Source organism: Lactuca sativa, chromosome 9 (assembly GCF_002870075.4).
Source record: "Lactuca sativa cultivar Salinas chromosome 9, Lsat_Salinas_v11, whole genome shotgun sequence".
Taxonomy (NCBI): Eukaryota; Viridiplantae; Streptophyta; class Magnoliopsida; order Asterales; family Asteraceae; genus Lactuca; species Lactuca sativa.
This window is the reverse complement of record NC_056631.2, coordinates 35,016,352-35,042,595: the sequence shown is the minus strand read 5'-3', so window position 1 is coordinate 35,042,595 and position 26,244 is coordinate 35,016,352. Positions and strand designations below refer to the sequence as shown.

Sequence of the window (26,244 nt, the reverse complement as noted above, 5' to 3'; positions counted from 1 at the left end):
AAACATGCACATATTAGGACACTATTATTCAAAATCCATCATATCAAACTTGGAAAAACTTAGATATATGATATATCATTATTATCTTTCTATCATGGAGAAAACATGACATACAAATAATAACATTCAAACCTAGACTACAAAGAAATATATTGTATTGATATCATTCATATTATTAATACATTTAATGTCATACAAAAGGCACTTCCATGACTAAAGTGCTTATGGCAAACATAGCCATAAATACAGCGAAATAGCCCAAATGTATAAAATATGTACAGTTTTCCATACAAAATATGTTGGTTGGGGTTTTGGACCAATGAAATTACTTCTAAAACACAACAATAAAACTTAATCAATACATATAAAACGCAGCAATAAACTTACATCTAAAATACAACAATAACTCAAATGTATAAAATATGTACATTTTTAGTGTCATATCTTTCAAAACCAAGTCATGTGTTTTAAACTATTTTTCATACATAATATGCGTATGCCATATACACTTTGCCCCACTTTAACTACTATAAGTTAGTTTGGGTTTCAAACCACTAAGATTGCATCTAAAATACAACAATAAACTTAAATAATACATATAAATTGAATTCTATTAGATCCATTAGTGAATTCATGAAGTTAGGTTTTCAAGCCACCCTTAAAGCTTCATGAATACATTTTTTTTTATCATATAGATAAACTTTCGTCATTTAAATTAGTGTTATAAACTTATAATTCAAAACTAAACTTGATAGAATCATGAGTTTCATCATAGAATTCGTATTTGGAAAACAATGAAGCGTAAATAACAAAGAGGTGGAAAATGATTACCTTTAAAGTTTTACGTTGAAGAATTTGACTTAATACTACACTAGAATTTTAATTTGTTTTAGATTATACTAATTGCTCCAAAAATCGATTTCAAATCCATAACCTAATGTCACGATCGAGATTCTAGAATTTTCTGGAGCACTAGAGGAAACGCTATAACCTACAAGAATGACTTGGCAGACCACAAAACATCCTAAACTTCTCTAGGACATCGGAAAATGATCTACTACTTTTCATAAAGTCTTGAAAATACATGTAGCTGGGTAGAAAGATGTAGAGTAATCTTGAATGTGACATGTATGTATTAATCTCTGGAAACTTCCTGAGAGGAGGTGTAAGGAGACTATAAATAAGGAAGAAGCTCATTTTCTCCAAACCATCGGAACTTGCTTTGTAATCTCTCGATTTTTTTAATATAAATACTCTTTAGTTTGTAGTAACTATAAAGCTTTAGTATCTTGCTTTCCAAGTCATTAGTACATCCAAGGAAGTGTAGTAAGTCTGACTTAGTCGAAGATAAGCTAAGTGTCATATGGTGATTGAGTTGTGATGTAACACATGGTATCAGAGTCACGTTTGAACAAGTAATAGACTATAACCATGGAAGGAGCAAGTGAAGTAGCCAACATCCCCCTCTCGTAGAGGAGAACATATGAAAGACCAAGAAGAGAGAATAATTAGTAGATGCCTTGGCAATATTAAAAAACAAGCTTACACTGATAGAGATTAACGTCGGTGAGATCCTTGAGTGGAAGGATATCTTCGTTCAGTTTGTCGATGATATAAGCGATACGATTGATGGAATGAAGGAGTTTATCGGTTTCATCAAAGAAGATGTCCTTGCATTGATCAACACCTTGCGGAATGAGATAAAATTTTGTTAAAATTCAAGGCTAACAGAAAGTACATGTAAAAAACATAACACGTAATCATAATAAGCAACATAAAGCATTCAAAAAATGGATAAACTTTGGTACCCTTTTCACCAATATATCCTTCTTTTCGGCCATTAAATCCATACCTCATTAATTTCTTCTCCCTCTTGGAAAGCTTCCTAGCTTTCTTCTGGCTGTCCCTCTCTTAATATTCCTTATCGTCTTTGACTGTTTCTCCCCCCTCAACTTTTTCTGTGTTTCAACTCTATCCTTCCATTTCCCTGAAATCTTCTCATGCCTCTTCTTATCCTTCTGTAAACTCTTATTCAAAAGCTTTGGATCATCATGAACCTTCACCCCCATAGTCTTTTCAGTTTCAGCCTTCCATGAATGCTTTGTAGCCACCACAACATATTAATTCGTTTCTTTCTTCAACTCCTTTACTTTTGAACCCTTCTTAACATTCTTCTTGCTCCCATCTTCATTTTCTAATTTCACTTTCTCAAATTCAAAATCACCCTCAAACTTATCCTTATCCTTATCATCACCACCATCACCACTACCACTACCGCTATCACTACCACCATTATCATGATCTTCCCTCTTTCATTTATTCTCTGTAAAATCACCCCTTTCCCTCATTTCATTCATGATCATTGCTCTTTTCCCTTCGCCTGTAACGCCCCAAATTTCAACCCCTAAAATTTTCAATTTAAAATTTAAGTGTTTATTCAATTCACAACTAGGGGTGTGCAAAAAAACCGCAAAACCGAGCCGAACCGGCCGATCCAAAACCGAAAAAACCGAAACCGAAAAAAGCCGCAACCGAAAAAAGCCGAAACCGGAAAAACCGGATATCAACGGGTCGGTTTTTGTTTGGATGCTTAGGTACCCGCGGATAACCGAACCGAACCGCTTTATATATATATATATATATATATATATATATATATATATATATATATATATATATAATATTATTTATTTCCATTTAAGTGTTAGCCATATTTAAACAAAACTCATGATTGGCGATTCTAATTTTATATTTCTACATTCTGTTTTCTTGTATTTTTATTTTTATATTTATTATACCAATTATAATGTATGTTATTCGCACTTCATTATGTTTTTATAACTCTTGGACTTACTATGTTTTAGAAAGAAATCGTTGGAATGGAGTGTGTAATTTTTATTGTATTTGATTTTTTATATTTAGCGGGTACCTGTGAACCGAACCGTGGTTACCCGCCTTTATACGGTTCGGTTCGGTTCGGGTTTTTTGCCAATGCAGTTCGGTTTCGGTTAGTGCATATGAGGTACCCGCCCCGTGGTGACGGTTCACGATTTTATTACTATCCGAACCGAACCGCCCCGTTAACACCCCTATTCACAACTACAAAATCTTAAAACAGTTATCAGAATATCATAAAAAGTTATCATGTGCATAAGTCCCTCATTGATGTGATGCATCGATCTGTGCCATGTAAACAACTATGGGTTATCAGCAACCCTACGGACTAGGGATGTGCAAAAAACCGCAAAACCGAGCCGATCCGACCAATCTAAAACCATAAAAACCGAAACCAAAACCAAAAAAAACGAAACCGAAAAAACCGGGTATTTATGGGTCAGTTTTGGTTTTGATATTTAGATATTCGTGGATACCCGAACCAAATCCTCATATATATATATATATATATATATATATATATATATATATATATATATATATATATATATATATATATATATATATGGGAGCGTTAAATCGAGAACATTTGTTACCGCGAGAACATTTGAGAACAAAAATAACCTTTTAATTTGACAATGTGGTAATTTTGTAATTAATTCAAAAACTAGATGCAAAGCAAATAAAAATTTAAAAACTTGGGGGCAATATTGTAAATGCAAAACGAAACTGAATCTTTCGTCACATAACTACTTGTTCCCCCTCATTTCGTTCCCCATAACTTCTCTTTCTACTTTTTTGGAAAGAATCCCCTCGAGAGAACCCTAAATCTTCGTCGATAATCATCAAAATTGAACAACAAAAGCTTGATAAAATCAAAAATGTCGTCAACGATTGATTTCCCAAGAACAAATGCTTCATATGAAGGTAAACATCGACACATTCCTTGATTTTGTTTTGAACTTACAACAATCGGAAAATGAACTTTACACTAGTATTGGAGATATTGTTATCTGTTTTTAAAATATAAACAATTACTTAAAGATTTTAGTTGATAACACTTGATTTTAAATGTTATCGAGTATTTTATGTAGGTTTTTTGAATTTTATACTCTATTTCTCATTTACGAGTGTTATCTATTGATTATGACGATATCTATTGATCATTTGTGATTATCTACTAACTATTGACCTAATAAAGTTGAATAATAATGGATTTTGTCTATTATCTAGGGGTTTTTTTATTGTTATGCTCTGTTTTTTATTAATGATTGTTTATTTTGTTTATCTATCGATTACGACGATAATAATCTTGCTTTATACATGTAGAAAAACCAAAAACATATGAAAAAACATACAAAAGAAAAAAAATGTGATAAAAAAGATACAAGTAATATTATGTTCTAAATCACATATAATTAATATTGTGTTATATTAACATATTTGATGATCTTTAATCACATATGATTTTTTGATGTTTACTCATATATGATTTTTTGATAATATATGTATTAGTAACATATGATATAAATCATATGTGATTTACATTCAATTATGATCAACGAATTTTTATTTATAATGATTGTGCTCAATCTTGAATTCATTTGATTGAATTTATATGTCATTTACACCTTTTATACTCATAATAGTTTTAATAATATATGATTAAAATCAAATATGATTAGAAAAGCAAGTTTTATTCATTAATCACATGTTATTATTGTCATAAAAAAGCATATTATGGTTTAATCACATATGATTATCATCTTACATATATATCAAAAACATATTAAATCGCATGTGATTACAATCTATTATGAACAATCTTACATGGAAATGATTGTGTTCAATCATATATGATTTGCTGATGAGTTTGAACTTATAATGCATTTATACATATAACAAAGATTGAATCACATGGGATCACAATCTATAAATATAATTTATTATTTATTGGTCATGACTTGGAATAATTATATATGTTATTCTTATAATACATTTATTTTTACATCTCAGAAACCAATGAAGAGACTAGTACTTAAAAATTTACAAAAGCAACAGCCAGACGACCAAATCAAAATGGTAACTCTCAAATCATTCAATAATCAGTTGTGATTCATATATTTTATGTGTATAATCAAATATGATTTTCTAATTATATCTATATTTTTTTAGAATAAAACAAGGAAAAGCCTACAAAAAAAAAAAAAAAAAAAAAAAAAAAAAAAAAAACTACCGAAAGAAAAACAACACGAAAAATCAACAACAAAGATACTTGTAAAATGAATATTTCAATCATAAATGATTATAAAAAGAAAAAAAACACTTTGTTATTAATCACATGTGATTAGTACCTCTTATGTAACAAAACAAGTTCAATCAAATTTGATTATTATCTGTTATGAACACTATATGTACACAAAAGATATTTAATCACATGTGATTAAAATTATTAATAACATTTGATTTACATATATTAATAACAATATGTTCAATCACATGTGATTTACATGTATTAATAACAATATGTTCAATCACATGTGATTAAATCTATATTCATAATAATTTATTCTTTTTTTATAATTTGTCTCTCTAAAGGAAAAGGAAAAAGAGCAAATGAAGAAGACACAACAGAATGAAGGTCTAAGTTAAAATACGACAAAGGTATAGTTTAATCACATATGATTATAATATGTATTTAAAATTACATAATTATTAATCATTACTTCATTATTAAAACTTGTTGGTCAATTATAAATGTCTTAATATATTATTATTATTTTCATAACAGTTGTCGTACTACCTGGAAAAAAAATCGAGTCAAGCAAGAGAAAAGTCATAGCTTCAAAAACAAAAGATCAACTTGTTGATGAAAATGAAGAAGATTCAAATTTTGAAACAAAAGAGATAAAGAGAATAAATAAGAAGACAGTAAAGAAACATTTTTATACAACTAGAAACAAGTATAACTTTTTGATTAACAACTTTATGCAAAAAAATAATTTTATTAAATCATATGTGATATAATAATAACTTTAATAAATCACATGTGATTAATATTTTTTTTATACGAAAAAATTAATCATATCTAATTATACAAAAAAGATAATCTATTAAATCATATATGATCTAAAAATCAATCACTTTTGATTCTTAAATAATTTTATTAAATCATATATGATTCAAAAATCAATCACCATGTGATTAATATCTTTTATATACAAAAAAATTAATCACAAGTGATTATACAAAAATTTATCAAATCACCTATGATTCAAAAACCAATCACTTGTGATTATTCAAAACATATTTCATGTCTTTTTCAGTTAACACACATGTGATTAAATTATCAAACATGTATAATAACTTCATTAATTCTTATTATAACATATGAATTAAATTCATTAATTGATATATTTGATGATAGGTGTACACTTGGAGCTTTGTTATCAGTTATACAAGGCTTCAATGAAGTACAAAAAAATTGTGTGAGACAGATGGGTTTTGGGGGGATATTAAAAATGAAGATGACAGAGGTTCCATCATCCGTGGACATTAAGAAGCTTTGTTCTTAAGTATTTTAACTCAGAGACAAAAAGATAGTTCTTCAAACAGGAGTGATTTATGTCACCAAAGAATCGCTGAAAGAAATTCTTGGATTTCCTTTGGGAAGAAAACAGTTTTGAAAACTTCCATTCATAACAAAAGAAGATAAATGTTACGAAGAATGGACACACCAATTTGGAGACAAGAAGATGATTCGACTTCAAGATATAAAGATGAAGATTGTTTCCACCAACAAGGCATATATGAATTAAACATTTAAGATGTTAGTAAATATTAAATAATGATAAGTTTTTATATAATTGTTGCTATTAAATTTACCTCCTCATTCAATTCTTCCTCGACAAACTCATCGTTAAAATCCCCTATTCCAAAATCGCCAACCTCATCCTTTTCAAAAGTTTCTCTCGTATTTATCTTCTCTGAAGTCCAATGGCAGATCACCGGACATGTTCTTTCAACCTTAACTACATCATATTTGATCATGTATAGATAAAGCAACTGCAAATATACATGTATATATATATATATATATATATATATATATATATATATATATATCACATATGATTTAGTAATTTATTATATATCATGTGTGATTTAAAAAATATACTTTTAAATCACATGTGATTATATATATATATATATATATATATATATATATATATATATATATATATATATATTCATTTATTATGTAGGCTTATGAGGAAATGGTTATGATTACGTATAGGAAGTTAGATATGCTGATTGAAAATGGAAAAAATAAATTCCTAGAAAATGTAACCTCGAATCATTTGAAAATTAGTTATGATGTAATTTTTGAAGATGTGTAACATCCTAAAATATGGTCCCAAAAATTTAATTTTTAAAATAGATAAAATTGTATTTTCAAATATCATCCATACATCTCATCATGGTATTGTGTCTGCCAGTAACTTCCACCAACTTAACACTCTGATCTTTAGTTGTCTGACTGCAAAGACGGTCTTTTGCTTATCGCTATAGTTGCAGCTCTCAAATACCATCTCCATCTCGGAGATCCAGTCCATGATCTCCACTGGTTTTGGGCTTCCAGAGAGACTCGGTGGTTTGCACCTAAAAAATTCTTATACATCCACCCATCCTTGTCATTTCCCTTCTCCGGGTCATTCCTCCTTGCCCCTTGGGTTCCAACTTGACTCACAGTGCGACTATAATTTCCTTCCTCCAATTATTCAACGATCAACTCAGGTTACACAATGGGCACTGTAGGTTCGTCCCTATTTTCGTGCAATATCTGCCTCATCTCTTCTCTTTGCTCAGCCAGCATAGCCCGAATCATGGCTTGTACTCCAGCCATTGTGATTGGCTCAGGAGTGGCTACTACAACAGGTATTTGCTCAATCACTGGTGGTTGAGGCGGTTGATTTCTATTTCCATTCGTGTTTCCACTTCGGGTTCTTGCCATCTTGATCTATACACCAAATCATACGTTTGGTGCTAAATGACGAGAATTAAGATATGAAAGATTTTATTTACGATCAACGTGTAAATCTCCCTATTACTCTGAAAAGTTACATGTCAGTTCTAATACCTTAATTAAACGTTTAGAAATCTGAACACATAAAGTTTCTTGATCTGGTCGGCAACAGACCATAGATCCAATCAAACGATAACATAAAACATCACAAATCATTTAACACATAAAAGCATTTTAGGCATCTTCCCTAATTAAGCTAGTGCTTGTGTCTATTCAAGTGTACTACCTAAATTTACTAGACACACTCCTCACAATCATCGCTTAGCATTCTAAGTTTAAGTCTAGAAATAAATCCTTATTCCTAGTTCGCTTAAACTAATGCTCTGATACCAACTATGACATCCCCATTTTCACGGTCAGAAAAAACTGATTTTGTTTATGCTTTATAAAAATCAGAGTACCTCTTTTAATAAAAATGTTGCGGAATTTGTTCCCAGAAAAATATGATAAATACGTTGTCAAAGCATTTATGAAGAAATGTATTTTTATCCATTTTAAAACATTTGGGATGTCATCGTTAATACAGAAACATAAGCATAAACAAAACTTACATTCATTTACACTAGTGATCAAATGATGAATATAAAGTAACTAAATGTTTTTATAATTCCCGATCTTAGTTACTTTAGGAAAATGTGAATAAGGTGTTAACCCATGAAATTACGCTTTGCACTCTACTTAAGTCGGTTAGTGGAGCGCGTGTGGTTCACCGGCACACTAGCTGGACTTAAAAAGGTAGGCAAAGGGTAACTTAATGTTTATCATAGTATCGATGGAGCGCGTGTGGTTAATCGGCACATCGATTGAGGGGTAAACATTAAGGGTACCAAGTAATTTGCATGGTTACTTCACACCTTGTTTTGTGATCCTCGGCATCCCAGTCACAAAACTTGAAGGGCACACTCGAGATTGAAACATGTCATTGAACGTTCAATGAATCTCAAAAGATATAGGAGTTTCAAATCCAATTAAAACCTAATAATTTATTTCGTTTTTCATGGTGGAAATTGGTGAATCGTCATTCACCTACCTTCAAATATTTTATATCTTGGATTACGACATCCCTCTTCCAAGTTATAAAATATTGTGTTGGGTCCTAGCCTTAATATTTCATATTGGGTGTTATATTAAGGACTTAAAATCAACTAATTTGAATATCTCCCATTGTAGATGTTTGGTTTAGACAACTGTGATCTTCCCAAATCTCATGGAAATCATACTTCTTTACCTCCACCTCCTCCATTTATTCTCCTTGACCCACAAGCTCGAAGACTTGAGAAATTCAAGGTCATTCAAGTCCTACTAGCAATAAACATAAAGATGGAAGACCTGTGTGCACTCATGTCTTAGGAATGAAGTCACACTTTGACAGGTTGAGAATGTTGGGTGTCACTGTTCCAAGGAAGTTGGCTATTTATTGGGTTCTTTAGTCACTTCCCTAGTCTTATAGTGAGTTCATTAAGAACTACTATGTGACAGATCACGACATGACCCTAATAGATCTATCTTATTTGTTTGTTGTTGCTGAGTCATAAATAATGTGGCGCAATGGTCAAGAAAATATGGGTGGAAGGTTTATTTCTCAAACTTCCATGGACATTGACAATGGTAACATTGGAAGTCCATAAAAGCTTTTTCTTCCCAATGGAAAAGGATCGGCCTTAGTCAACCCGGTTGACCAAAAGGTAAAGGGAAAAGCTAAGTCTATGATAGTCCCGTGTACCATTCCCAAAGAGTCTGTATGTTTTCATTGTCAAGAGAAGAGGCACTGGTCACGAAACTGCCCTAACTACCTGAAAGATCTAAGAGAGAAGGAAAAATCAAAAGGATTTGACTCTGCTTCAGGTAAGTCTGCTATCTAACTTTGTTAAGTTCCTTACTGATGATTCTTAATATAAATTGTGACTCGACTACATTTTGGTGTTTGGCAGGATCAAGCAAAGGGAAGGGAACTTAAAGAACGTGTATGTTGAATCTGATCACGAAGATGGATCTCAATCGTATGGTTCGAAGATCGGATTCTTGAGCTACTACTTAGAGAGTCATGATAGATTGCTAGGAAATATGTGATAGCATAGTTTTCATTTAAAGCTGCATTGTAAGGAAAAAAAAAAGTTTTTCCTCATTTTATAAATAAATAAAAATTTGATTTTATTTTAGTTTGTATCTCGTTGCGATGGTTTTTACGGAAAATTGGTGTTTATATGGTTCTAGCGATAATGGAAATGTGAATTTGATTCTTTCATTTGTGGTAGTGTCTAAATTTATCAAATAAGGAAATATTCTCATCACCCAAGGTTTTAATTGGACCGAAACTTGGAATCATGCAAGTTGTATAGTATGATGAATGAGAACTTCCAACTTTGGAAAATTAAGACTAATTCCTTGTTCACATGTATATGTGAGTCAAGTGAAGGACTAAGGGATCGAGTACAAATTCTTGTGTACTGGTCAAGTCCACCACAAAAGATTGATAAGATTATTCGTCTTGATCTACTAAGGTTTAGTAAATATGGTTATACTTACAAGCTTAAGTATAATTCTGAAACATTGGAAAAGTTTCGATGTATGGCAGAACGAATGAGAAGAAGCAAATTAGGCAAAAAGATAAAAGTTTCTCAAATCTAAAAAGATGGGAGAGTACTTTAGTATCATGTTTTGTGATCATCTTAATGATTAAGAAATCATATCACAATTGGTCCTTTAAGGACATCTTAGTGCATTCCTATGACTAAGAAGAAGAGTCAAGAATTGCTGAAATGGTTGAATCAAGAAGATGAGTCATACTTCTTTCCAAAACAAGTCTTAGAGTCATACTCCAAGACTATAAGTTGAGTGATATATCTTAAATGTAAGAGTAAAAGTGTCCTACTCTTGTACATTTGAAATTGGTAAGTTGTGATGGTTTGGATAAAACAAAGACCAACTAAGGCTAATTGTGTGAAGTGTTTGTCTTGATAAAGAATCCGCACTATCTCTTGAATATTTGGTAAGTGAGTCTTATATGTCAAGAGGACAGTGGGAGTCTTAAAGATCGTGGAAAAGCTTCCAAATCTAATCAAGAAGAAAAACCTACAGGTTATCACTAGCACACGACTTGAGGTGTATAACCTGTGACATTTTTGTGCCCATTCCAGTTAAAGTTGGCTTTGCATATGAGTTCTAAGAGTTCTCAATTGGTTGCATAACAACTTGGAAGCAATGGCAAACCCTCGATCTGCTAGGTGGCAAGAAGTTAAGATTGCACAAGTTCAATCCATAAGAGTTTGGATTTGTCACTAACCTTGCCTTGTGATTATGGTTTTGACAAATTCACATGGATAGGAACACATACACCAGAAAATCTAAGTGTCATAAGGTTTCTCTCCGATCCATGAGAATTATGGCGAGGAAACGCTTTCACTAAGTAGATTTTAACTAGACAGAAATTGTGATATTTGCATTCTCAAAGTCGTTAGTGGAGCGTGTGTGGTTAACCGACACACTAACATGGACTTGTGAGAAATGGCAAAGGTCTAAACACTTGAGACTATGATTACGACATCCCTTTTCATAGTTCTGAAATTGTTTAGACACACATATGTGTTGTCTAAGGAAAGGTGTATGATTTTGATAAAGTTTTATCAAAGCATCTCGTATCAGAAATATGAACTTTGGTAAGAAGGTTAATAAAATATTGATTTCTAGAAGTCCAACAGATTTCTGAGTACATGTCAAAGCTAGTGGGAGCATAAGCTTCATGCTAATAATCATCATGCAAGTGGAAGCATGATAATTATAATAAATGTTGCAAGTTAGCAATGTTAATTATAGAAAACAAAAGGTTTCAATTGGGAAAAAGTTGTTTTACTATAATTAAGGTAGAGGAAATTATACTTCACATCAATTCTAAAAGCTTAGATTGAGGTTTTAATCATATTTAGTCAAGGATATATATATATATATATATATATATATATATATATATATATATATATGAATTTTATGTTGGAATGACTCAGCATAAGGAAATTCAATATATGGGTCCATTATTTGCGTTCTAAAATTCGATTATAATTACGGCACCCCTTTTCATAATCTGAATTATGAGAACTTGGCAAATAGAAAAAGAAATATTACAGCAAGAGACTGGTCTAGTATCATGTCTTTATGAATCGTGTCCCATATGCTTCGGAAATAGGATGGATTGCATGAGCTATAATATTCATCTGTTCTAAATTTTTCCAAATGCCCAGAGCATTAAGAGGGAATTTTTTTTCCAAATGCCTAGAGCATTAAAAGGGAAAAAGTACTAGAACTAGATATGACTAATTTGATTAAGCAATTGTTGAGGACAATCTAAGGTTTACCAAAGATTGGTTGCTCAGGGACAGTTGGAAGTATAATGTTAATTTTGGAAGGACCATATTGACATATTCTGAAAAGAGGCAACTCTTGTTCAGGAGTAATAGTCAAAGGGGGAATTTGGAAATGTTCCCATAGGTGGAAGTTATTAATTAAATCTGTGTAAGATTAGGAAACTTAATGCAAGAAGAATGTTCAGAGCAATGAACTTTGAATATGAGACTTTGTTTCCATAGAGTTGGTCTCTGTTGGAATACTCTGTAATGTTTGTTGACAAGTCTTTGTGACTTTGTGCATAATCATTACAAGAGGACCAATGCATGTAAGTTTAGAATCTAACAAATTTAGGTAAATGGCAGGAATTTGGAATTCTTGCATTTGCGGTAAGGATTTGGGATTGTGAAATGAGTATCATTGGAATTATGTTCAATCGATATATTTCACAAAATAAAGATCATAGACAAACTTAGTGTGCATACTTGGTGTATGGCATAACTAATGTTTGAAAAAAAAAACATAGTGTGCATACTTGGTGTATGACATGACTAGTATTTAGAAAAAACCATAGTGTACATGCTTGGAGCCTGGGACAACTATTGTTTTAATTCAAGTAAAGTTGATAGTTTGAAACAGTATACAATGAATGATGGGTAATCAATATGGTGATAAATAAAAAATGTTTTATTTAAATTCATAAGTTTTGAGACCATATTAGATTCGATTATTCTTGTGTTTCACTTTGCATGTTTTGACTTCCAGAATAACTAAGTCGCACTTTCTGAATGACTAAGTTATTCAAACCATCCACAGTCGGTCATATGTTGGAAGTAGATATGAATCAAGACTGTCATGGGTTGGCTTGTAGAGGTCTAAGATGTTGGACAAAGTGGTGCTACAACACTCATGAGTGCTCATAAGTTTTGAGTATTGGATTTAACCCACGCTCACTGATATCACTTCATGGAATTTATCTCGAGTGATTGTGAGTTGGTAATATCATATAAGTCTTCAAACCTAGAGATATGACTTGTTGCCTATGAGTTGGTTATACATTGATTGTACGTAAACGCATTGGTAACTTGATGTTATAAAACGTGCCTTTGTGTATGATTCAAAAAGTAATAGAATAAGCATATGAGTCGAAGTTTATCTATTCCTTCTTGGATTAGAAGTGATATATGGGCCCCTCGATGATTTTTGTGTTGACCCATGTACCGAGCCCGGTCAGAACTAAGTTGATGTGTTTAAATAAGTTTTATGTCAAACAAATCGGAAATCGAGAAACAAACTGTTGGACATTAAGTAAGACATTGTCCATGTATTTGTCTGGCTGGAATCTAGAATAGAGGATTATATGATCACTTATCCTAAATGGCGTATCATCATCATCTTAGTTCCGCGAGACCTTGAAAGAGCTACGATTGTTGATCGGTTCTTGAATCTATTCTTGCAGATATAGTTATTAGACTTATCCAAGTGGGAGATTGTTGGATTAGGTGTCTAAGTTCATAACTATTATGGGATGTACTTGAACCGGTTAGCATGGTCCATTTGGGTTGCATGACATCATGCATTTGGATAGACCAAAATAAGAGAAATAACACTTAAGGTTTATTAATATATTATAAGTTCTAATATATTAATAATATTATTTAATTAGTATTGATAAGGAATTAATTTGGAATTAATTAAGTGATCAAATGAAGACTGATTAAATATATGGGTTGATTGTGTAAATCACCCATACTTGTATAGGGGCTAATGCTCCATGGATTATCAAGTTAGGCTAAAACCCATAGGATGCTCCATGGATGTTCCATGGTGTCTTTAAACCCATGGATCATGGAAATGAAGAGCCATGTCAAGTTAGGGTTTACATGGTGTAACCCTACTTATGACACACTATAAAAGGAATATGTTGTAGACCAAAATTGGCACTAGTGTAAGAACAAGAGATCATAGCCGATTTTAGAAGTGTTACATTTCTCTCAAGGTTATTCCAAGTGTATTTGGTGTTGTGTGAGACATTTGAGGCATCACACTTGAGGTGCTAGGCTCACAAGGTTCTCAAGGAATCCAAGCAACTAAAGGTATGTATTTCTTACTATCTTTTATGTTTAAAAGTTCCCCATGTATGCTAGATAGGTTAAGAACCTTGGAAAATCAATTTTGCATGTATCATAGTAAAACATAGATCCAAGGTTTATAGGGTTGCATGTACACCTTAGGAGTGTTAGAATGCTCAAAACCCAATAGCTAGATGATGGGGCCATCGCTTGGGTTATCATTTGGCTCATCGTTTTGACTCATCGCTTCGCACCATATTTTATCACTCATATATCATCTCTCATCATTCATCTCATCTTTCATCACTGGTCATTTATCTTATCTTTCATCGCTCATCAATTATCTTACCTCTAATCTACCCATGTTTTACCCAACACATTTTGTAGATATAAAATACATATACAATTTAGATCATTTAAAACATGTATAAAACGTTTCATCCAGCATAGACAACAAGTATTCAGATAGTATACACACATAACAGATAATTTATATAAAATACTTCATATCTATATGTAAGATAAAAGTAACCATGCACTCACCTGATAAGGTGGTGACTTTGTACTCGGACAACACTTCGTTTAATTAAAACAAATTTCCTTTGACGAAACCTAGTATTATTACCACTAGAGTTTAGTCTAACGTTCACCGAGACTAATTAATAGTCTAGCTATTATTACTACTATATAAGCGTTAAACAATACTCTTCACCCACTATGTACAGACAGGGGCCAGACATGAAACACCGGAGGGCAGGATCATTTTGGCATATATCACTTCTGAATCCAACAACCCAAGCGACCCTTCAAACTTGATTCCCCGTACCACGAGTGGTTTAAAAGATATTATAACAACACTTATATAACTCATAATAATAGCTCAAATAATTATTATAAGGTCATAATAACATTACTATATTTAAAATATCGTAGGCATATCTTACCTACGAGGGGGTTTGGCTAGAAGCCGAACTCTGCAGGGGCAGAACTTCCGAGCCGAAAGCTATTCTTCTCGGAGCCGTCGAGCGCTCCGGGGCTTTCTTCTAGCGCTAGGGGAGTTCCTTAGGGCTTGGGGGGAGGTTTAGAGAGAGTGTACAAAGATGAAAGAATGGGTAAGGTGTGAAGAAATGATGGTGGATGGGGTTGTATTTATAGGGTGAAATATGGTTGAACTTTGTAACGCCCGTAGATCAGGGCTAGTCAATTTATAGACGATAAGCATCAAAAATGACTTCTTGATGGAAGATTATTTATAAGGATTAAGCTTAACCAAGTTTTAGTATATGTCACAAGGTTTCTATGCATATAAAGAACGCCAAAATCCGAGTTATAACGAAGAAGTTATGACCTGTCAAAGTTTTGCGACAGAACCGACACGACCTAGCGCGACCCAGCGCGACGTAAATAGTGAATTTAAGGTTGATAGATATATATCCTTAGTGATATAAATGAGAATTGAAGATCTCATCTATAGTAGTGCGATGACGGAAAGACGGACGAAAACGGACGTCAGACGAAGGAGTTATGAGTTTATAACGGAGTTTTCCTGTCCCGGCCTACTAAAAATAATATATAAGTAATATAATTATAATATATTAAAAATAAAGTCAAAATTAGCCAATGGAGTCTAAACTATAGTTGTATAGCATAATCTCACCTTCGCGGCGATATAAAGAATGTCGAAAACGGAGTTCGTATGCGAAAGTTATGAATTTCTGAAGTTCGGGGCGCGAAACCCCAAAACTGTTAGAGACCACGACGTGGCAAGCAGTTCCACGACGTGGCAAGTCTCCTGACACCTCCGGGAGTCCCCCATATGCAACTTGCAACGACGTATGCAGTGACGACCAAGCCCACGACGTGGAAAAAGGGTCCCACGACGTGGCAAGGGCCAAATTTGCCCTATAAATAGATTTGAAGGGTCAGCCGACTATGGTTGCTCCATCCCTTCTCTCGCACTCCCGACACACCCTCTAAGCCCTATTTTAACCCCTCGAAGCCCCGATATCAACCCCGAGACCCGAAGCGAGTCCCGAAGCCCCGAAGATCCCGAGAAGAAAAGAGTTTCCGAGCCGAAGCTCTGCCCGCGAGAAACCCGGTGTGTGAAGATATCCCGGTTTCACTGAAGAATACTACTCTTAGAGCTGTAGTGCTGTCCGATCATCTTCTGATCAAGTGAGTGTATAGTCACTTTCATCTTACACATAGATATGAAGTATTTTATAAAATATGTGCTATGTGTGTATATATATATATATATATATATATATATATATATATATATATATTGTTGTTTATATGTGTGAGTGTGTAGTTACTTTCTTCTAACACATAAATATAAAGTATTAGCTATGAAATACGTGATATGTGTTATATATTATTTGTCTATTTGAGATGGACTTGGAATTGATGTTTTTATACGGGTGTTAAATGATTTAAATTGTGCTTGTATTTGTATCTACAAAAATGTTGGGTAGAACATGGGTAGAGGGAATAGTTGGTGACGTTGCGACTTCGTGCCTATTAAGTAAAGCTTTGGTGACGATGCGACTTCGTGCCTGTTTGATAAACCTTGGTGACGATGCGACTTCGTGCCTGTTTGATAAACCTTGGTGACTATGGAGTTAGCGCCTATTTTTAAGTAAACCTTGGTGACTATGGAGTTAGCGCCTATTGTTAAGTAAACCTTGGTGACTATGGAGTTAGCGCTTATTGTTAAGTAAACCTTGGTGACTATGGAGTTAGCGCCTATTGTTGAGTAAACCTTGGTGACTAGGGAGTTAGCGCCTATTGTTGAGTGAACCTTGGTGACTATGGAGTTAGAGCGTGATAACTATGGATTTAGTACCTGATAGATAAACTTTGACAACAATGGATTTCGTGCCAATTCCTTAGGTAAATCCTTAGGAATGAATGAATGAAGGATAGTGGATTCTTAGGGTAAACCCTTGAGAAAATAAAGTAGATATGGGGATGGGTATTTGGGATGATTGTTTGATAACTGAATATAATAAATGTATTATTGTGGGTTAAAAACCCTATATGCTCACCAGGCTCCCAAGCCTGACCCACTCAGTTTTCTTTGCATTACAGGTAATGACACAAGAGTATAAGTCGGTGGACTTGACGAGAGGTTTTGGATTATAGATCAGTAGTTATAAATAACTGTTGTACGGTCTATTTTATACTGTTTATGCTTTTGGTCTATATCGGAACATGACATCCCGAGGTTTTATTATTTAATGAAAATACGTTCTCTTTGAGAAACGTTTTGATAAATTTTATCATATTTTATTTTGGGAACAAATTCCACAACCGTTTTCTTTAAACGATCACTCTGATTTATAAAACAAAACGTAAACAAATCGGTCTTTTCTGGCCGTGAAATTGGAGATGTCACAAATGCCACATGTCACCATCTGGTGGCAAGTCTTGGGGAGAAAGCAATGGCCAAGATTGTGCCACATTACCCATTTTTGCACAACAGACTTCCGACTTCTAAAATCCGTAATTTTCTTATACGAGCTCTGTATTTGACGTTCTTTATATCCACGCATAGGTATTGACAAGATCTACAACACTCATTTTGACTCCGTCGGCTAATTCTCAACTGATCTTAAATTTAACAGTAGGAGGAGATTATACTGTTAAATGACCGTGTAAAATTCATAATTTCTTCATACAGACTCCGTTTTTGTCTGTCTTTTTATCGTTGAGATCCTATTAATGAGATATTAAATTCTCATTTAGGTTGCATTGGCCAAAAACCGCTCGATCTAAAATTCGAGTTTCGGGTCGTACACTACTATGCGAAATCTTAGAAAAATAATAACTTCTTCATACGAAGTCAGATTTGGGTATTCTTTTTATGCACGCTCTCGGTTTAACATATACTACGACTTTTGTTTAGATTGCTAAGGCTAGAAAGTATTCTATCGTAAATTCACTATTTACATCACACAATGTCGTGCTGGTTTTGTCGCGAAACTTCGATGGGCCATAACTTCTTCGTTATAGCTCGGATTTCGATGTTCTTTATATGTACGAAACCCTTATGACATAGTCTACAACTTGGTTAAGATTAATCCTTCTAAATAATCTTTCATCAAAAACTCATTTTTGATGCTCATTGTCTCTAAATTGACTAGCCCGGATCTACGGACGTTACACAAGTCACTGTGGGGGGAGTTAACATTACTTCCTAGTCCATTCCTATATGTGGTGAAAAAATTTTGGCTAAACATATGGTTTTTAATGATTCTTGGAATCACCTATGTGAGAAAGAAATGAGGTCGCTTCGAAGGCAATTACGGGGGCACAATTGCTAAAGCTTTTGTAGAACCAGGATAATGTTCATGACCAAAACGAACACGCCTATGAGGATATGAATTTGTCAGGGAGAGTCATGTGAGAATTATATTGTCGTCTACACAAATGACAACCCAGTTCAAAGACATTGAGATTTACTGACTGTTAGGAGATTAAGTGTAATTATTAAAGGAGGGTTCAAAGGGTAATACCTACCCATCCTATGCAGGATTCAGCTGTTGAAAATTTCGTTTTGAAATTTGATGTGCAGAGATCGATCTCCATTCATGTGGGGGATTGTTGGAAAAATTTAGTATAAATATTTATATTTTTACTAACTTTGTACATATATAAATGTATACATATATAGTATATATAATTAACTCTAAATGAGTTTGTGTTCTCCTCCATGATAACTTCGAAACGATATATTATATGTACAAAATGGAGTATATGTGAATGAGATATCAATACTCAAAGACGGACATTTGAGAATAAAGTTAGCAAAAGAGAAGAATGTGGGAATTAGTCTCATATTTGTAGAAAGACCAAACTCAACTAGGTTTATAAGCTTGAATGCATGAAAGGCTTACAAGCTTGTGTCTATGGTTTACTTCAATAGCTACCAATACACGGCGCGGGGGGGGGGGGGGGGTGCAAATCTTGGATGTCGTTGACCAAAATCACCGGCCTTGTGCATGGGCGCGACCTACATACACGAATGCAGCTCCGAAAACTCGGGCTTGTGCAACCTTCATTTTTGCTAAACTTGTCAATTTTGGTCCCTAGTTTGAATTTTGTAACTAATGCATTAATTACGTATTAAATGACATTTATTGTCATTTAATGCCTCAATCAATTCTGTATCATGAATTGATTTGTTGTCCTTACATGTTCAACTCTAAAAGGAGACTTCCACTGTCTTATTTGACACACAAATGTAAATACTCTTCTTCCTCCTCCTTCTCTGTTAACCTGCTTCCGGCGATTCTTTCTGGCAAGTGGATATATCCGACAATACACACTGTTAAGGTTGTTGTACCCTGGGAACAGACGATGAATCTGTTTAAAGGAATTGAGTCCAACTCGAGCCTCAACCACTACGTTTACTATTAACCTTTTTTTTTCTTACATGAATATTTCAAGAAGAAAACTAAGTCCTTTATCTAACAGTCTATCTAACAGCTTTAAGCATTTCAAGCTTCGAATGCAATATTTGGCGTAGCTCTTCATAGGTAACATACTTGTTACTTATTTTACCATCAAAATTTGTAATAGGCTTCACTTTAATTACGATTTCTTCTTCTTCTCCACAATCTTCTTCATCATCAAAATCCTTGTTACTTGTTTCATTCTTACTAATGCTCTTTTTGAGGAGGTTTAGGGTTGTGGTTTGTGATTTCTCGGGGTTGAGGCGATCACGATGGATTTTCTTGATGTTATATCGTGTTTGTTATTTGAGAGAGGTTTTTTTGCCTTTGCTCAAGCCTTGGAACCAATGTCTTGAATCTTCTTCAATTGGATGGTAGAACTTTGCGGGGACTAATTCGACTAGCTTGTCGAAGAAAAGAGCATGATCGTGGATTAAGGCTTTCAGGTCAGTTGTGGCAAGTGCCCCTTTTTGCATCTTCTTCTTCATTACAAGGAATTAATAATGAAACTAAATGATTTTGGTTTGTTTTATTCAGGTGTTGATAGATGATACATGAAAAGCGTATCTGTTAAGATTAATACTTAGATGACGAATGCGGAATATCAAGAACAATCATGAATCAATCACCATAATATGCAAGTAATCTGATAAAGGTTTTGTGTATATTGATGTGGATCTGAACGTACAAAGTAAACCTTAATCAGGAAAAAGCTTGCATCAAAAGCTAACCTAATGATTATTTATAGGGAACATAAAATATTTCCCAAAACTATTAAACCCTAAAAAGGCTTCACTAAATAACCAAAAAATGTTAAATCGGTTTCAATATCACAAATACGCAACAATCTCCCCTTAGATGTTGAAACTGGTGAAGATCACGATTTTCGATCTTCTTGACATTTCTCCCCCTAAATTGTGAGACTCATTGGTACATGGGGTCTTCAAAGTGAGAGAAAATATCATCTTCCAAATACGAACTCCCCATTGAATAATCGTCACCCCTCTTGAATCTTCAACAAATAAGATGGAGAGAATCCGAAAAGTTAAGAAGAATCACCAATAATCTTCGCTATCTCATAGAGTAAGTCTGCGTATAACCTGCTCTGTCATAAGAAGCGAGTTTGCCAAAATAGATCTTCAAAACCCGTCAGATTTGATGAAATAAATTCTTTTAGAATAATTGTAATTCTCAAAAATTAAAACCGGGAAAATAATTAAAATTATTATGTATTTTTTGGTTTAATTTTAAATGTTAGACAAAAAGAATAGAATAAGAAGTAACTATTTATAAGGGTTTGAAAAGAATAAGACCAAAGAAAAGGATAAAAAATGAAAATATTTTGGAAAGAAGGGGTAAAATGGTAAAAAACCCAAAAATTATAAAGAAATTTGGAGCTAGGGTAGAAATAGTTAAATTTTGAAAGTATAGGGACCGTAGTTGAAATTTTAACCCATCATCGTTTGATATGATGAACATACGTTTTGAATTAAAAAAGTCAAAATTGAATCGGTTTCTGATTTCAAGAAACTGCGAATCTGTTTTTCAAACTCCGAATGCCTTAGAGGTTCCAATTAGTAATCTATAACTAGGAGGTGAACCCAAGCTTCGCCCGTGGTCAGTTTTTTTCTTATTAAAACATTGTAATTTCAAAAACCCAATTATAACATTCTAATTTTGACATTTAAAATTAACGTTGGCAGATTGATGTTACTGTTTATAGCTAATGTAGTAAGTTGGGTTTCATCCTCAAAGTAAGCTCATGTTCATCTTCATTATCAACTTCATCACCTCAAAATGTCAGTAAAGTTGATCGTGATCCCATTATTAGTTGTCTGATTTCATTCAATTATAATGTAATACGATATAAAAGAGTAAAAATTTCAATACACATTTATAGATACAATGAAAGTAGAATGTTATAATATACAAAAACAGCAACAGTAGTCTGACATTTATTGCATTTTAACTCTATACATTATTTGTTAACAAATTTAGCTATTATCCGAAATTCATGACAGTTTGAAATGCCAATTCAATAATCACTAAAAAGTGGCAGATGTCAAATGTTATTTCCTTGAGGCATTATGATAAAACCACACAACATAATAGGTGGTAATTGTCCAAACAACAACATCAAGAAATGAAACGGGAATTTTGATGACCCATGAAGGTAGAGCATACGACCAAAATATTATCACAAATGTGTAGCCCCATAAATACTCATTTTCTTTTGATCCCCTACCAGGGTATAATGGTACTTTTACATTTACAACCATAATAGAAAAAAGTTCTCCTGAAGAAGATTCTAGAACATTGAGCTCAAATCAAGCAATGTGATGACATTTTGTTTGTGATAAGAGTACATCAACACCAAATGGGTAATATGTTGCATAATTAGGATCATGTTCTTTTTTTTATCCATGTAAAACTTTTAATAACATATTTATAATTACCAATAAAAAGCAGCTATATGTTTACATAGAATAAACAGATAATTACCTCAAATAATTCTCCCGTCAGTACTCTGAAAGTTTTGGGTTCAACATTTGACCATGAATCAAGCAATTTGTTGTCTTATAGACAAAAGGATACTTATGAACATATATTCAATGTTTTTGTGTATGTTTTCATAAAGTTGGATAAAAAAAATACATACATATACTGGTGTTGGGGGCGTTGGGGTGTCCGACTTTCCATTTAAATGGAAGTTTGTGTGTGGAGTTTTTACGAACAGTTGGTGGGATTGATCTTAAAGATATTTTTTTTTAACAGAGGGGACAGTATGAGCAAGATAAGGGAGAGAGTTGGTGGGAATTACTCTACGGTCCAAAAGAACAACTTCCCTTCCAAAAATTTCAACAATAGAAGAAGATATTTAATCAAGGTATATTTTCTTTCCTTTACAGGATTTGTATACTATGTAATTGGTCCTGAATTCAAACAAAGTTGTGTCAGGTCATTAAAAGAATTAACTTGCCTTGAAAGCAAATGAATCAAAGATGGAAACCTAACATAAATACAAACTTAACAATTGTATGTCTTCAGAGATTTTCAGATGCTTCATGACGTACATACAATAAGAAAACATAATCAGCAAACTGAATAGCAAGAACATAACGAAATCATGAACCGAAACCTACGAATACGTTAAATCATTAATGGTAATCTCAATAAAGTTGAAAAGATTGACTGAAACGTAGGAACTTACCACAAATTGTTGTGTTGGTTGAGAAAATAAAATTTGTTCGATTTAGGAACAATTTCAAACAACAAAACCTCCTACATGGAGATGATCTTTTAAGGTCTCGGGAGTCAATCATTTGATAATTGGAAGGTGAAACTGTGAACTGTTGAAGAATACTTTGAAATCGTTCTTCTTGGTATTTTAACGTAAACCTAAAGTTGTTGAATGACATGATTCACGAAATTTGATTGGCCGATTTTGATAGAGAGATCAAAATCTTTCTTCCAATTATCAACCACGCCTTATACGTGAACTTTCAAAATTCAAAATCATGAAACAAAATTGAGGTTAGAGGCTGAGAAAAAGTGGGTGAAACACCGACATGGTTGCAAACACCAGTTGCATACTCCGATCGGATATGCCTTCTGAGTTGCCATGCCAAAATACGACTTCGAATCCGAATTTTATTCATGAAGAAATTCATCAATGCCTCAATCTTGATAAAGAACAATCAAAATCGGAACCCATCAGCGAAATCACAAATCAAATACATCATCGCCTCAATCCTGATAAAGAACAATCAAAATCGGAACCCGGAAAACGAAGCAATAAAAAACATGAAATACAATATAGGGAAGAAGGAGTAGAGACGAAAGCAGTGGAAGACAGAAAAAAAATAACCCACATAAAGTCGCAAAAGAAATTCGGTCGAGAAAAGTAGGAGAATCGGAACATAATAGATGAGATGTAATTGGATGGGGAGGTGGTTGAAGATAAGGAAGAATTTAGGGAAAACACGTATCATTGCAACGTGGCACTGGAGGGACCAAAAATTGGCAATAAACATAAAGTAATAGGGCAAAATTGTAAACCAAGAAAGATACGTGGCAAATTTCTAAATGACTCAAAATTAAAGGGCAGAATTGTGAACCAAGAAAGATACGTGGCAAATTTTGAATGACTCAAAATTAAAGGGCAAAATCGTGAATCAAGAAAGATATGTGGTAAATGTCTGAATGACTCAAAATTCACTGTTCCTAAACGTGAGGGGATTTAATATATGTATATAATTTATTCTTATGTTGGTATTACTGTTCCGAAATGAGCAATTCAATTCCAAAGATGAATTATGAATCTCCGATTTCCGATTTCGTTGTTACGATTGACAATCTCCGATTCTGAAATAAATTGATTTCTAGTTTCCGTTTCCGAAATCGAATTCGGTTTTGATGCTCCAACTGATTCCGATTACAATATTCCGAATGCGATTTCCGATTTCAATTTTGAGGCTTGAAACTCTGATTCCGAACGGCTTTGAACTTCCAATTCCGATTCATTCCGAGTCCGAATCGTTCAGAATGCTCGGATGATAAACAATAGAATTCGATTTCGTTGCTCCGATTACCTCAATTCCGAAAGCTATATTTTGAGATCGGAGATCATTAATGGAAGGAAAGTGAAGGGAGAGAAAGTATGTTGGAGTCATATCTTCCTTCCAAATTTTCTTCTAAATTGGGCGGATTTGGGAAGAAAAATTTTAAGTTTTATTTTATTTTCCTCCTAACTCGGGAACACAAAAACTTAAAATTTTCATTTCACTTCTTTTCATTTCCTTCGAACTCGGAAACATGGTATAATGAATATTTTACTTTCCCTCCCTTTCTTTCGGTCAAAATTTTCCTTCCCTTTCAAGGCGTAAACGATACACCAATTCCAAAAGTAACCCTTAAAGTTTTAAGGAAATGGCAGATTTCACCCGTAATTACGAAACTAACTTCTTTGTGTCAATAATTTTGAATCTGACCCCAGTAAAAACAAAAATTCTAAATCTAGCCCCTGTTAAAAGTACATTTGACAGCTTGCATCCACTGTTCACTACAACATGTAAGAATTTCACCCCCTTTTTTTTTTTTTTTGCAGAAAATGTCCTTTTTTCAGCCCATCTTTTCATCTTTTTGTCATTTCCAACCATTAAATTTCAATAAAAATTGATTTCTTCGACAACAATTCACCATTTTTACTAGAATTTTCGTCAGCTTTTGTCCCTAACCTTTGGTACCCATTTATGATTCAAGATTGACGAAGACTTTTTGCACGCCCACTTCTTTGACGACAAGCGATCATCTTCTGAAAACAATATCCACATTTTAGTTGGAAAACAGAAATTTCCAAAAACTTCATTAAACCAACAAATACTCTTTTCTCTTTTCTCCAACTTCTAACATCTTTATCTGAAGAAATAAGAATTGAAGTTTCTTTGAACATACTTGACTTCAACTTTTTGAACTTTTTCACAAGCTTGAGGAACTTGTACCTTGGGCACCCAAACCTTCTTCATTTTACTCTTTTTCTTCTTCTTCTTCCTTTTCAGATTTTAAGACTTCAAATATGGATTTCGAATCTGAACATGTTCATTACATTTTAGAATCTAAACATTACAAGCCTTTGGTACACAAACTTTTGGAGTTTGGTAAATCTGAACATCTTGAATTATTGGCTTTCTGTAAGGAACAATTCCTTCAAAAACATCATCAGAATAAGAAAAATCTTCTGGTTGAGTTCTAATAAAGCAAAATACCTTTGTTTTCACTATTTCAGAAGACTTGGTTTGCGATTCACTATTTGAAACACCAAATCCGGAGTTAATGACTTATGAATCACAAGACTTTGTATGAACATTTGACTCCCCCTCAACAAAAGCATCCATAGTTACCTTTTCTTCAAAAACATGAATAACATTATGAACTTCACCAAGAACGCCAAGAACATCAAGAACATCTTCCTTTTTCTTTTCATCTCCAAAATCTGTTGTTTATTTTCTCGATCTAAGTGTCTATCGATAAAACAAATTGCTCTACTATTTTCTCATTCTGTTGTAATTCACCCATATCAACACATGTGTATTTAAATATTTTCTCATCAACAAAAAGATTATAGAACTCAGTAGCATCCTTCAATGTAGATTGACCAAGAATATGCCACACAGTCACATTGTTAACAACATGTATTTAACCTTTGATCCAAGTTCTAAAATGGAGTCAAACAATAAAGAATCCAATATTAGATCTTTAACAAGAAACTGAACTTGGAGAGAGAGAGAGAAAGTGGATCTGATAAGATTTCTAAAGAGGGAGAGAACGGATCTGATATGGTTTCTAGAGAGAGAAAACATATATGAGACGATTTTTAGAGAGATAAAGTACATAT

At 33.3% G+C, this 26,244-nt stretch overlaps 1 pseudogene; it reads right to left on the bottom strand.

The window, feature by feature from the left end:
• Nucleotides 1-1,529: 1,529 nt before the first annotated feature.
• Nucleotides 1,530-20,338, bottom strand: LOC111879464 (uncharacterized; annotated as a pseudogene).
• Between the last annotated feature and the right edge of the window lie 5,906 nt (nucleotides 20,339-26,244).